Source organism: Haplochromis burtoni, unplaced genomic scaffold, assembly GCF_018398535.1.
Source record: "Haplochromis burtoni strain Fernald_Lab_line unplaced genomic scaffold, NCSU_Asbu1 Contig_581, whole genome shotgun sequence".
In the NCBI taxonomy this organism is placed as follows: Eukaryota; Metazoa; Chordata; class Actinopteri; order Cichliformes; family Cichlidae; genus Haplochromis; species Haplochromis burtoni.
This window is the reverse complement of record NW_024582942.1, coordinates 86,693-98,055: the sequence shown is the minus strand read 5'-3', so window position 1 is coordinate 98,055 and position 11,363 is coordinate 86,693. Positions and strand designations below refer to the sequence as shown.

Here is an 11,363-nt window from a genome sequence, read left to right as displayed (position 1 = left end):
TCACTCTCATTTCATCAGTCCATAAAACCTTAGAAAAACCAGTCTTGAGATATTTCTTGGCCCAGTCTTGACGTTTCAGCTTGTGTGTCTTGTTCAGTGGTGGTCGTCTTTCAGCCTTTCTTACCTTGGCCATGTCTCTGAGTATTGCACACCTTGTGCTTTTGGGCACTCCAGTGATGTTGCAGCTCTGAAATATGGCCAAACTGGTGGCAAGTGGCATCTTGGCAGCTGCACGCTTGACTTTTCTCAGTTCATGGGCAGTTATTTTGCGCCTTGGTTTTTCCACACGCTTCTTGCGACCCTGTTGACTATTTTGAATGAAACGCTTGATTGTTCGATGATCACGCTTCAGAAGCTTTGCAATTTTGAGACTGCTGCATCCCTCTGCAAGATATCTCACTATTTTTGACTTTTCTGAGCCTGTCAAGTCCTTCTTTTGACCCATTTTGCCAAAGGAAAGGACGTTGCCTAATAATTATGCACACCTGATATAGGGTGTTGATGTCATTAGACCACACCCCTTCTCATTACAGAGATGCACATCACCTAATATGCTTAATTGGTAGTAGGCTTTCGAGCCTATACAGCTTGGAGTAAGACAACATGCATGAAGAGGATGATGTGGACAAAATACTCATTTGCCTAATATTCTGCACTCCCTGTATGAAATGAAACCTGCTCCAGAGGCCTGACAGAGACCTCTCCCACCGTCTCAGCTCCACACGCTGAAAACACTCAGAAGTTATTGATAACTCACAAATCACAAAAAACAGAAAGCTGAAAAATAAAGAAATGCACAAAGAAACGAGTGAGTAAATACAAAAATATGCAAGAACAGGTTAAAAAAATAAATGTATGGGAAAAACTAATTTTAAAAGATGTGACATAAACTAAAAACAAAATTAAAATCGAAAACATGATGGAAAATAGAAATGAAGTGAAAATAAAACTCAAAATAAAATTAAATCATCTTTACTTACAAAAGTGGAATCAATTATTTATCATTTAGTCATTAAAGTCGGTTTTTCTTTTTGTGGTTTATTAAATTCTTTATTTTACTTGATTGTATTATGCTCAGCTGTTATTACATTTAGAAAAATGTAAACACATTTAAACTGTGTTAATTATGTTTAACGGGGCGACCGTGGCTCAGGGGGTTGGGAACGCTATCTGTAACCGGAAGGTCGCCGGTTCGATCCCTGGGCTCTCTGTCCTGGTCGTTGTGTCCTTGGGCAAGACACTTTACCCTACTTGCCTACTGGTGTTGGCCAGAGGGGCCGATGGCGCGATATGGCAGCCTCGCTTCTGTCAGTCTGCCCCAGGGCAGCTGTGGCTACAACTGTAGTGCCTCCACCAGTGTGTGAATGTGAGAGTGAATGAATAGTGGTATTGTAAAGCGCTTTGGGTGCCTTGAAAAGCGCTATATCAATCCACTCCATTATTATTAATGTTGAGCTCTTTTGTAAACTCCTTTGTGTCATTTCCATCCTGATTTATTATGTTGTTGTGTTCTTTTACAGGTTGTGTTTGAGCGACACTCCTGTGAGACTTTCCAGCTTTGTGATGAATAAAGAACATCTTATACAGTGACATCACATCCTGTCATTGTGTGTGTCTGACGGTGGTGAAACTGCAGTGACCTGTTTACTGTGATGACACTTCGCAGCACTGTCTCTCCTCAGTCCTGCAGAACGACTTTATTCCTGGCCAACATGAAGCTGCTGCCTCTCATCTGCCTCAGCGTCTCCGGTAAGTGTTTCTTTTTTACCGCTGCCGTCTTTCACACCCTGCAATAATCTATATAATCAATAATCATTTCCTGTAATGATTAGCTGCTTTAATATTCAGATCAAAGGCTGAGCCACATAAAATCATTTTACAAAATCTCAGTTTTTTAAAAATAAAGTTCCATTAAAAACATTTGTATGAGTTTTTTCTGATGAAAGTTTTTCTCTTTGGGGAAACTGGTGAAAGCCTAAACCTGACCACAGCTGGGCAAAAACATCTGGGGTCTGACAAAAACATCATTTTTACTTTATATGATACTGTCATCCTGTCCCACATTACCGTCTTTGACCATTTGTCTTGTTTTGCTTATGATGTGACTTATTTTATCTTTTAACTCGTTGTATGTACAACTCAGGCTCTTAATGAATATCATATTCTAGCCTATTTAAATGTTTAACTCAGCGCTGCTGGCACGGACGCTTTTTACATTATCCACAGAGATGCATTAGTATCGATCAGCACTGGCAGAGCTCACAGGACTCGTTGGGAACAAAACTTCACAAGCTCGACGAGTCTTCTTTCCATTTTCAAAAGCAGAAGCAGCCCAACTAATCAAAGTTGAGTTAACTTCAATAATTACTTCCTCCAAACCATCAACGTGTCTTTTAGACCCCATTCCTACAAAACTGCTCAAAGAAGTCCTGCCATTAATTAATCTTCGATCTTAAATATGATCAACCTATCTCTAATGATCGGCTATGTACCACAGGCCTTCAAGCTGGCTGTAGTTAAACCTTTACTCAAAAAGCATCTCTAGACCCAGCAGTCTTAGCTAATTATAGGCCAATCTCCAACCTTCCTTTATATCAAACATCCTTGAAAGAGTAGTTGTCAAACAGCTAACAGATCATCTGCAGAGGCTTTATTTGAAGAGTTTCAGTCAGGTTTCAGAGCTCAGCACAGAAACAGCTTTAGTGAAGGTTACAAATGATCTTCTTATGGCCTCTGACAGTGGACTCATCTCTGTGCTTGTCCTGCTAGACCTCAGTGCAGCGTTCGATACTGTCGACCATAATATCCTATTAGAGCGATTAGAACATGCTGTAGGTATTACAGGTACTGCACTGCAGTGGTTTGTATCATATCTATCTAATAGACTCCAGTTTGTGCATGTAAATAGAATAGAATAGAATAGAATAGAATAGAATAGAATAGAATAGAATAGAACAGAATAATCCTTTAACTGAATTTGGGAATTCGGTTGTAACAGCAGCAGAATAAAAGCACATTTACAAACAGAACAGAAACAATTTTTATAGAAAAAAATATTTGATTTACATGAGAAGCTAACATGGACAATTGTTACAAAAACAGAGTACTGTACTCGCTCACCATCACAATCGTTACACAAGTTTTTAAAGTATAAAACAAATATTATTACTTTAGTCCAGATAAACGGAAAAAGAAGAAACCTGCTTTGAGGCCTTTGCATTTGCAGCTGAGTGAATCTGAGCAGTGATGAAATCTCTGTACTTACAGTCACCGCTGGAATACACCTGGTTCAGTCTCCTCCTCGTGTGACTGTGATGTCAGGGTCAAAGGTCAGCCTCAAATGTAACATCACTGGGACTGGTGAAACACATGGCTGCTCTCGAGTGACATGGCTCCATATCAGGCAGGTGAGCGGTCTCAGTGCCACTCCTTGGTTTAATTCTCGAGTTCAGAGCAGGCTCTGTCTGCTGGAAGTCCCCAGAGCCACCCAGCAGGACGCCGGCATGTACTTCTGTGTCTACATCGATGGGGTCATGCCAGTGCTGGGCAGCGGGACAACGGTGACGGTCACAGGTGAGTGGTGGTCTCTTTATAACACTTCCTGACTCACAAGTCAAACAGATATTTGCCTTGACCCACTGGGTTTTGGTTCTTCTTTTTATTATCCTAATAACAATAAATCTGTTACAAATTTTTTATATATTTAAACAATTTTAGCTTTTTAGGAACCAAGGAAACAGCTCAGTGATAAAGTGATAATAGTTGAATAAGAAGGCAGCAGCAGAGCGCAATACTGAAAAATTCTTAGTTATTACCACTCTATTACTAAAGTAATAACCGGTAAATACACACATAATGTCATGGTAACAACAGCTGTTACAGCCGAGTGATGACACTCTTAAAGTTGTATAATTGGACAATAAGGGCCTGAAACCTGTGGTAACAATGGTTATCACGTTGTTACCACGGTAACATGGTTATTCAGCTCTAACCTCCAAGCATCCAAACATGCAGCCGCTCCTGCAGCAAGTAGCACTGAGCCAAGGAGGATATGTAAAGGTGTCAGTGGTGTGTGACATTTTTAAATACGATGAAGGAATACAAGACAGTCAAAAGGAGTTTCATAGAGCTACGTGCACGGGTGAGTGATCGGGTGATACTCACAACCGAGGCATTGCAGTCAGATTTATTTATACCAAGAGACAGTTGCATAGCATTTCCTGTTTTTCAAGCTTACTTATCAGCATGTGTGTGTGTTCTGTGTGTGTGTGTTGTGTGTTGTGTGTGTGTGTGTGTGTGTGTACGTGACAGGATGTAATGGCATGTGATACAAAAATATATGAACATTTTAATACATTTGAAAGCTTTATAACGGAGGTATCTTTTAATAATAGACATCTGCAGTTTAAACTTAAAAGTTACTTCTATCAAAAGGTCAATGAGTGTGTGCGGCTGATCAGTTAGTTCATTTTTTTATTGATACCCAGACAGGTTGATCCGTTAAATGTTTATCATCTGCAAACAGAATGTGACATAAGAAAGCCGCATTTAAGCCGAGTGTAAATGTAAATTCAGAACAGGAACTAAGAGTTTTATGTGTGTAAGATCAGAACAACATAAAGCTGGCTCAGCGGTTCTTTTCATATATTAGAGAAACAGCTCTTTACTGCGTTGCTACCTCGTACTTAGAAACTTTCTTTATTAAAAAAACAAAAAACAAAACTGTGAAATTTTTTTACCTTTCATGTTCTCAGTTATCTGTACGGCTGTTACTTTGTTGCTTGTACACAACCAACAAAACGTGACAAGGCAGATTTATTGAAAGGCTTTGATGTAAAGTCAGCAGAAACATAAAATAGGATATTTTCACCTTGATATCAGCCCGCTGGTTTGAACTCGGCCGCTCACACCAAGATGTTTTTGGAGGCCAAAACACCAAAAACGTGGGAGTCGTGTGAAATTATCGGCTCATGCTTGTATACAAGCTTGTAAGGCTGCATCACACAAACACAGATATCTGCTAGTTAGTGCTAAGTCAAACCCAAATAACACTGCGTTCACTAAAACTGGAGCACAGAGGCTTCTTGGATGGTCTATTAGTACAATTAACTGCACAGTAAACTGTATTATTTATCAGAAATTTGCAAAAGGCACCAACAGCACACACAGTGTAAATGCCATATTTGGGGGTTTCTATAAGCAGAGACAAGAAGGGACTGAGGCGCATTAAAGTGGCCACAAAAGAGCTTTTTCAGGCAGAAGACAATCTTTGTAAAGCCAGACATGCGAGTGTGGTGACTGACTCACCTTGGTGGTAACTGGCTATGCAGTTAAAAAGAGAACCTAAATGCAGATAAAGCACGAATGACAACAACAAAATCATACGTTTCATGATGCTTACTGTGGATTTAAAGGTGCCGTTAAAAACACCAGACTAAATCCAGGACGTTCAAATAAGTTCAGTGAGGGTCTGAGGAAGAATCGAGCTCAGGGAAGCAACACACCGAGGGGCGACCGACAAGGAAACACAGGTGGGAACAATTAGAGTGGGTCAGACGAAAGGTGGCAGAGATAATGAACCAAAGCAATGTGCACGATAATATGAATCCTTTCAGAATAAAACAGGAAATGAAGAAAAAAATGTGATTTTTCCAGTGCCAATCGGCACAGAAAAAAATGATAACAAGAAAACATCTTTAAAATCGCAAAAAGACATGGAGAGGCTGCGATGATGATGCAGGGTCAGTTTTCTTTGAAATCATGACCATTAAGTTTCTCACCCTGTCCTCAGAATCAGAGCTCCACAGTCCTGCACTTGATCTCTTGGCTCCTTTACACGTCAGCTCGCCCCTCCCCGTCCCGTTGATCTGCCTGGCGTCCGGGCTGAACGACACCGGTCGGGTCAAAGTCGACTGGGAGGTGGACTCTGAGGAGGATGTGCTTAAGGAACTCAGTCCCACAATCCTCCCTGACACCAGGGCGGGAGTCTTCAGCTCGCAGGTTTATGTTCCTGCAGAAACCTGGTCTGCAGGTGTGAACGTGTCCTGTGTGCTGAGTGATGGAGAGCTGAGGATCAGGAAGACCATCAGCAGCAGGACAGATGAGGTCAAACGTAAGTCATTGTCTTTGGAACTCACACCAACACAGTCTGAAGGCTTTTAGTGCTTCATTTATATTCCGGAAAAAACAAAAGGCAGCAGACACACAGCTCAAGTCTCAGTTATCTGGAAGTAACAATTATAATTAAATCAATCTGCAACATGTTTCAATCAGCAAGTTGTTCCGTGGTTGTGGTTCCAAGGTGTGTTTGTGTTAAACGCATACACCTCAGTATTGTAGCAACAATGTCATTATTATAAAAAGCCAGTTTATCTAGAGTTTAGGTTGGGATAATATTCACCCCCATGCACGTCTGCTTGGTTTGAGCACCAGTATGAAAATATCTCACACTTTAGTTTCTGCTTATTTAGCATGTGGCCAAAACAAAACCAACCCGCACTCTTGCTTCTAACCACACCTGTGACCTCTTTGATGCTAACCAGTCACCGTTTGTTTTTTAACTTGCTGAACTTTTAAAAATCCCTGCTCGCGCTTCCTGTTTCTATTTTTTTCATGTGTGTGTGAAAGCGTGTGCAGGACAAGCCAGCAAGTGTAAAGTTGTAAAGGTCAATAATGAAAGTCGAAAGACATCTGGAAACGTAGAGATTATTCTCTGACAACAGTGTGTGTTGATGTCATCTGTAAACAAAATGTGACGTGAAAGTTGCATTTAAGCAGACTGCAAATGTAAATATTAGTGCTGTCAATAGAAGAAAAAAAACAACGAATTAATCTCACAATTTTCTGTAATTAATCGCGATTAATCGCAATTACTTGATCAATAGCCTGGCTGCAATTACATTTTTTCAACTTTATATTTAAGCTTGTAACTGACATTTAGGCAATATAAGAGAGCGCAGCTTCTCTCCTGTGAAATGCAACTATTTAAAAAACCTATGTACTAATAGGTAAGTATACACTAATATATAATATATATTAGTGCAGTCAAACTCTTAACATGTTTAATCAGACTCATCACAGGGTTACTGTGGATTAATTTTGATTAATCGCGGTTAAATATAATTTTTATTCTATATTAATCGCATTTCATTTTGCGTGAGCAAACAGACTCGAGAAAAAAGGGAAAATATACGAACTTAACGTGTTCATTGAACATCTTGAACATTCATGTTAACGATAAACTCTGTAAACATGTATCCTCTCTCTCTGTCACTCTTGGGGAGGCTTCAAGTCCTTGAAACGAGGAACCAAAGCTTGTAAAGCGCCTGTTCTCAGCGATATGAACACGTCTGCAGTTTGTTGCAATCCACTTGGCGTCAGTCAATATGTCCGAGGTCGACTTACTGAGCCCCGATGCTCCGTGAGTGGTTTGTCCAAGCTGGGTGACGCGTTAGCCAAAGTGCTAGCAGCAACCCCGACTAACGCATGCTTCGAGTCAATGTGATATTTTAAGCTGGAAGCGCTGGGGCGAAATTTCCTTCTTGCACAACGTGCATAAGACTTTATGTGGGTCGACTGTTCCGTCATGTTATTTTTTTAATACTCAAATTTCCCATCGAGAGGGCCGATGTGTGTTTATCATCTTCCATACTGAGCAGTGTTGCCAACTTAGCAATATTTAGCGAGTTTTCAGGCCCCTTAACGACTTTTTTTCTAAAAAGCGACTAGCGACAAATCTGGCGACTTTTTCTGGTGTTATTGGAGACTTATTTATGACGACTTTTTGACGTGAAAGAGCGTGTTGCTCTTACTCTCACCAAGCAGCGGTGCTGCCGTGGGCACCTCACCCGTGCCAAAGCGCTCACGGGCGGAGGATAGTCCTCCCCCAGCTGCAGGAGACGTTCACACCTGTGCGTCCAAACTGCAAATGAATCGCGCATGAGCGAAGCCGCTGCTCCCGCACTGACTGTAACGCAGTCAGTTCTTCTTTTACTGTTATCTGTTTTCTTACTGAGAGTTAACACTGATATGATTTGATTGGCTCAGCTGCTGTCACTACCAGATCAACTGCCCATTTGCACATGTGCGAAGGTAACTCTACTTGGACAAACTGCCCGAAATGCGTTGACGGAAACATTTCAGGGATTTTGAGTCATTCTGCGCCCCAGATACGTTAATTGCGTTAAAAAAATTTAATCTCGTTGACCATGATGGCGGATTAATTTGCATTAAGGCATTAATTTTGACAGCACTAGTAAATTCCAAACAGGAACGAATTTGAGGAAGTCCAGAGTGAAACGGGGACGTGAAACGCTCCAATATAAAGGCTAATACACACCATCAAGCCCTGCTCTCAAAAACGGACATAGATGTAACGCTGTCTGTGAAGCTGGATTTAAGAAATAAGCGCTTAAAGTTTGGCACCATCTTCTGTCAGTACGGAGCATGACGTCATGTGGTTGGTTGGTTGCGGCTAACAGACCTACATTTGTTTGTTAGCTCACTAGGGAGAGAATCGATGACTCAGAGGACAATAACGACACGAAAACTAAAAGTTTGTAAGAGGGGATCACATTTGTGCAGCAACAATGAGCTTTATGTTAAGAAACAAGGATATTTTGTCCACTTACACTCTCTCGCTCTTTAGCAGTACTTGGCTGTTTGGCTAGCTGCAGTCAAATGGGAAAATCCAGCTGTTAGCCACAATGTTCGGGTTTGTTATGGTATCATTTGTCTTCTAAACTTGCTGAACTTTTAAAAATCCCTGCTCAAACTTCCTGTTTCTATTTGTTTTTTTCGTGTGTGTGAAAGCATCCAGTCAGTGTGTGTTTCTGACCTCCATCATTGGCACTGCATGTGCCGCCTTTTTTACCTCCACCGTGGCACTCTGCGCCCTGCTGTGGCGCCGACACAGTGAGTACGGCGTTTTTATGTTTTATGTATTTGCCGTCTTTTACTCATCTGAAGAATTTTGGTTTGAATCGCACAATTTGTGAGATATCAGCTGTAGCTGAGCAAACACATTAGCGAGCTTCACACTCCTGTTTGTTGGTGAACATATTCAAAAAGGTTTTCTAAGTAGAAATTAACAGTAGCTAATGTTTCCTGAGGTCTGTACCAGGATTTCACGAGGGCTAACCCTCGGTGTTCTGCACCATGAAGGGGGTCAACCTTTCACTGCTGACTGTCACCATGGTAACTTATGCTGCTACTTGTTGATATAGATTAGAGATTAACAAGTATGAAAGGAGCGCCATTATATGCTTTCTATACGAGAAGAAGCACACTACAGCTGATATCTTCAAAACTCACTTCAAAACAAACTTGTTGGATGAGTACACCGCCTTCCAAATCATTATGCAAATTGTATTTTAGTGTCATAAAGATTAAATTTGTTGTTTTTCAATTAAACTCATGGTGGCATTGTGTCTCAGGGCTCTTTGGATCATCAATCTCGGACACCTGGTATAATTAGTTTTCCAGGTGAGCCCAATTAAAGGAAAAACAAATAAATAAGGATGTTCCACATTATTAAGCAGACCAGCATTTTCAAGCAATATGACAAAGAAAAAGGATCTCTGCTGCTGAAAAGCCTGAAATAGTTGAATGCCTTGGACACGCAATGAAAGCCTTAGATATTTCACGAAAACTTACAGTGTCAATACTTTGTAGAGCCAGCTTTTGCTGCAGTTCCAGCTGCCAGTCTTTTAGGGTCTGTCTCTACCAGCTTTGCACATCTACAGACTGAAATCTTTGCCCATTCTTCTTTGCAGAACAGCTCCAGCTCAGTCAGATTCGATGCGCAGCAGTTTTCAGATCAACTCTGTTGCATTTTAAGTTTGTTATTTTGGAAAAACACGCTGTTTTCATTGGGAGGTTTGTTTAGTAAAATTCAAATTATAATCTAAAGGTTGATGACTCGAAGATTATGCTGACTGTCACTTGCATTGACTGTTTAGGAAAATCAGAGAAAAATATCATTTGCGTAATAACTGGAACGCGGTGTAAGTCCACAACTCCAGAAGAAAATGTTTGAAATGTTTTTTTGTAACGAGCAAAAAAAATCCAACACCCTAAAAACCTTGAATCGTGAGTTTTTGTGTTCGTGAAAAAATAATAACACATTTGATATTTTCAGAAAATGTGTAAAACTCCATGTTAAATATATATTTTTAAATTTTTTTACAGAAAAAACGCCAAAGATCAGTGACGAGGTAACAGAGTTTACACTGTGTTGTTGTTTTGCTATTTCTGGGTGTGACCACAGGGAGGGGGCGTGTCCTTACTGGATTTGTGGACATTAAATATTTACCCCGAAAAACCAAAGAATAAATGACAAATCTGTGTAACCGTTCCCTGCTGATTTTACAAACTTCTACTTAATGCTTAGTTACTTCTCACGAAAAGGAATAAAATGAAGAAGAGGCTCCTGCTAATAAGTGTATAAAACATCATTTAAATGTAGACTCGCCTGTCGCGTCACTAAATACAGACTCTGATTGCTTTTGACCTGATGATGTGTCCACAGACGTCTCCGGAGCTTCATTATGCTGCTCTGAGGTTTTCAGCTTCAGGTGGAAGAAACATCAGATGACTGAAGCTGCTGCGATTCGTCGAACACAGTTTTCACCGAGCCGAGGACGCAAAGAAATGCCAACAAATCTGATTGGCTGAAGATAGATAGATAGATAGATAGATAGATAGATAGATAGATAGATAGATAGATAGATAGATAGATAGATAGATAGATAGATATTGTATCGATCTGACTTTCTCTCTTTGCCAATTTTATCTGAATTTTTCCAATTAAAAAAATGTCAAACTCTTCCATTTAAAATATGCAGATACTTAAAGAAAGCTGTTTGATGCAGTGACCACAGACAGAAGCTACGGAAGCAGAACCGTGTAATGTTTCTAACATGATGCCGACATTTTTAGTAAATCACTTTATTATGATTCTGAACTTTACAGCTGTAGATGTTCATATTACATAAAGTTCTTTTTACAGTGGAGCCAATTTGACTCATGTATTTGATTTAAAAAGTCAAATTTTACCTGTTTTTTAATCATAAATGTATTCATATAACTTTATTATTCTTTTACTCATTGTGTCAGAGTTTGAAATTTCTCAAATGTGTAGTTATATCTGCTGATTGTCTCTTGCTTGCACCTGTCTGTATAAATGGTTTCCTCTAAAGATTCTGTACGGCTTCAGTTCTCTGGTATTTACTCTCAGGCGAATAATAAGATCTGATGTCCTGTCTCCACTTCACGCTTTTTTTTTTTAGATAGTTTTAGGGCATGAACTGCAACGTAGGTTTGAGGTTAACCAGTGAGATGTTTCCTGTGTGTCTGTGGAAGAG

The 11,363-nt window shown here is 40.1% G+C and overlaps 1 long non-coding RNA gene across 1 annotated transcript; it reads left to right on the top strand.

Moving 5' to 3' along the window:
* Positions 1–1,534: 1,534 nt before the first annotated feature.
* On the top strand, positions 1,535–10,705 carry LOC102296270. The gene is made up of 6 exons (XR_317425.2): positions 1,535–1,749; positions 3,268–3,573; positions 5,792–6,112; positions 8,812–8,913; positions 10,189–10,214; positions 10,529–10,705. It is a non-coding gene; the product is annotated as an uncharacterized LOC102296270 (long non-coding RNA).
* Positions 10,706–11,363: the final 658 nt, after the last annotated feature.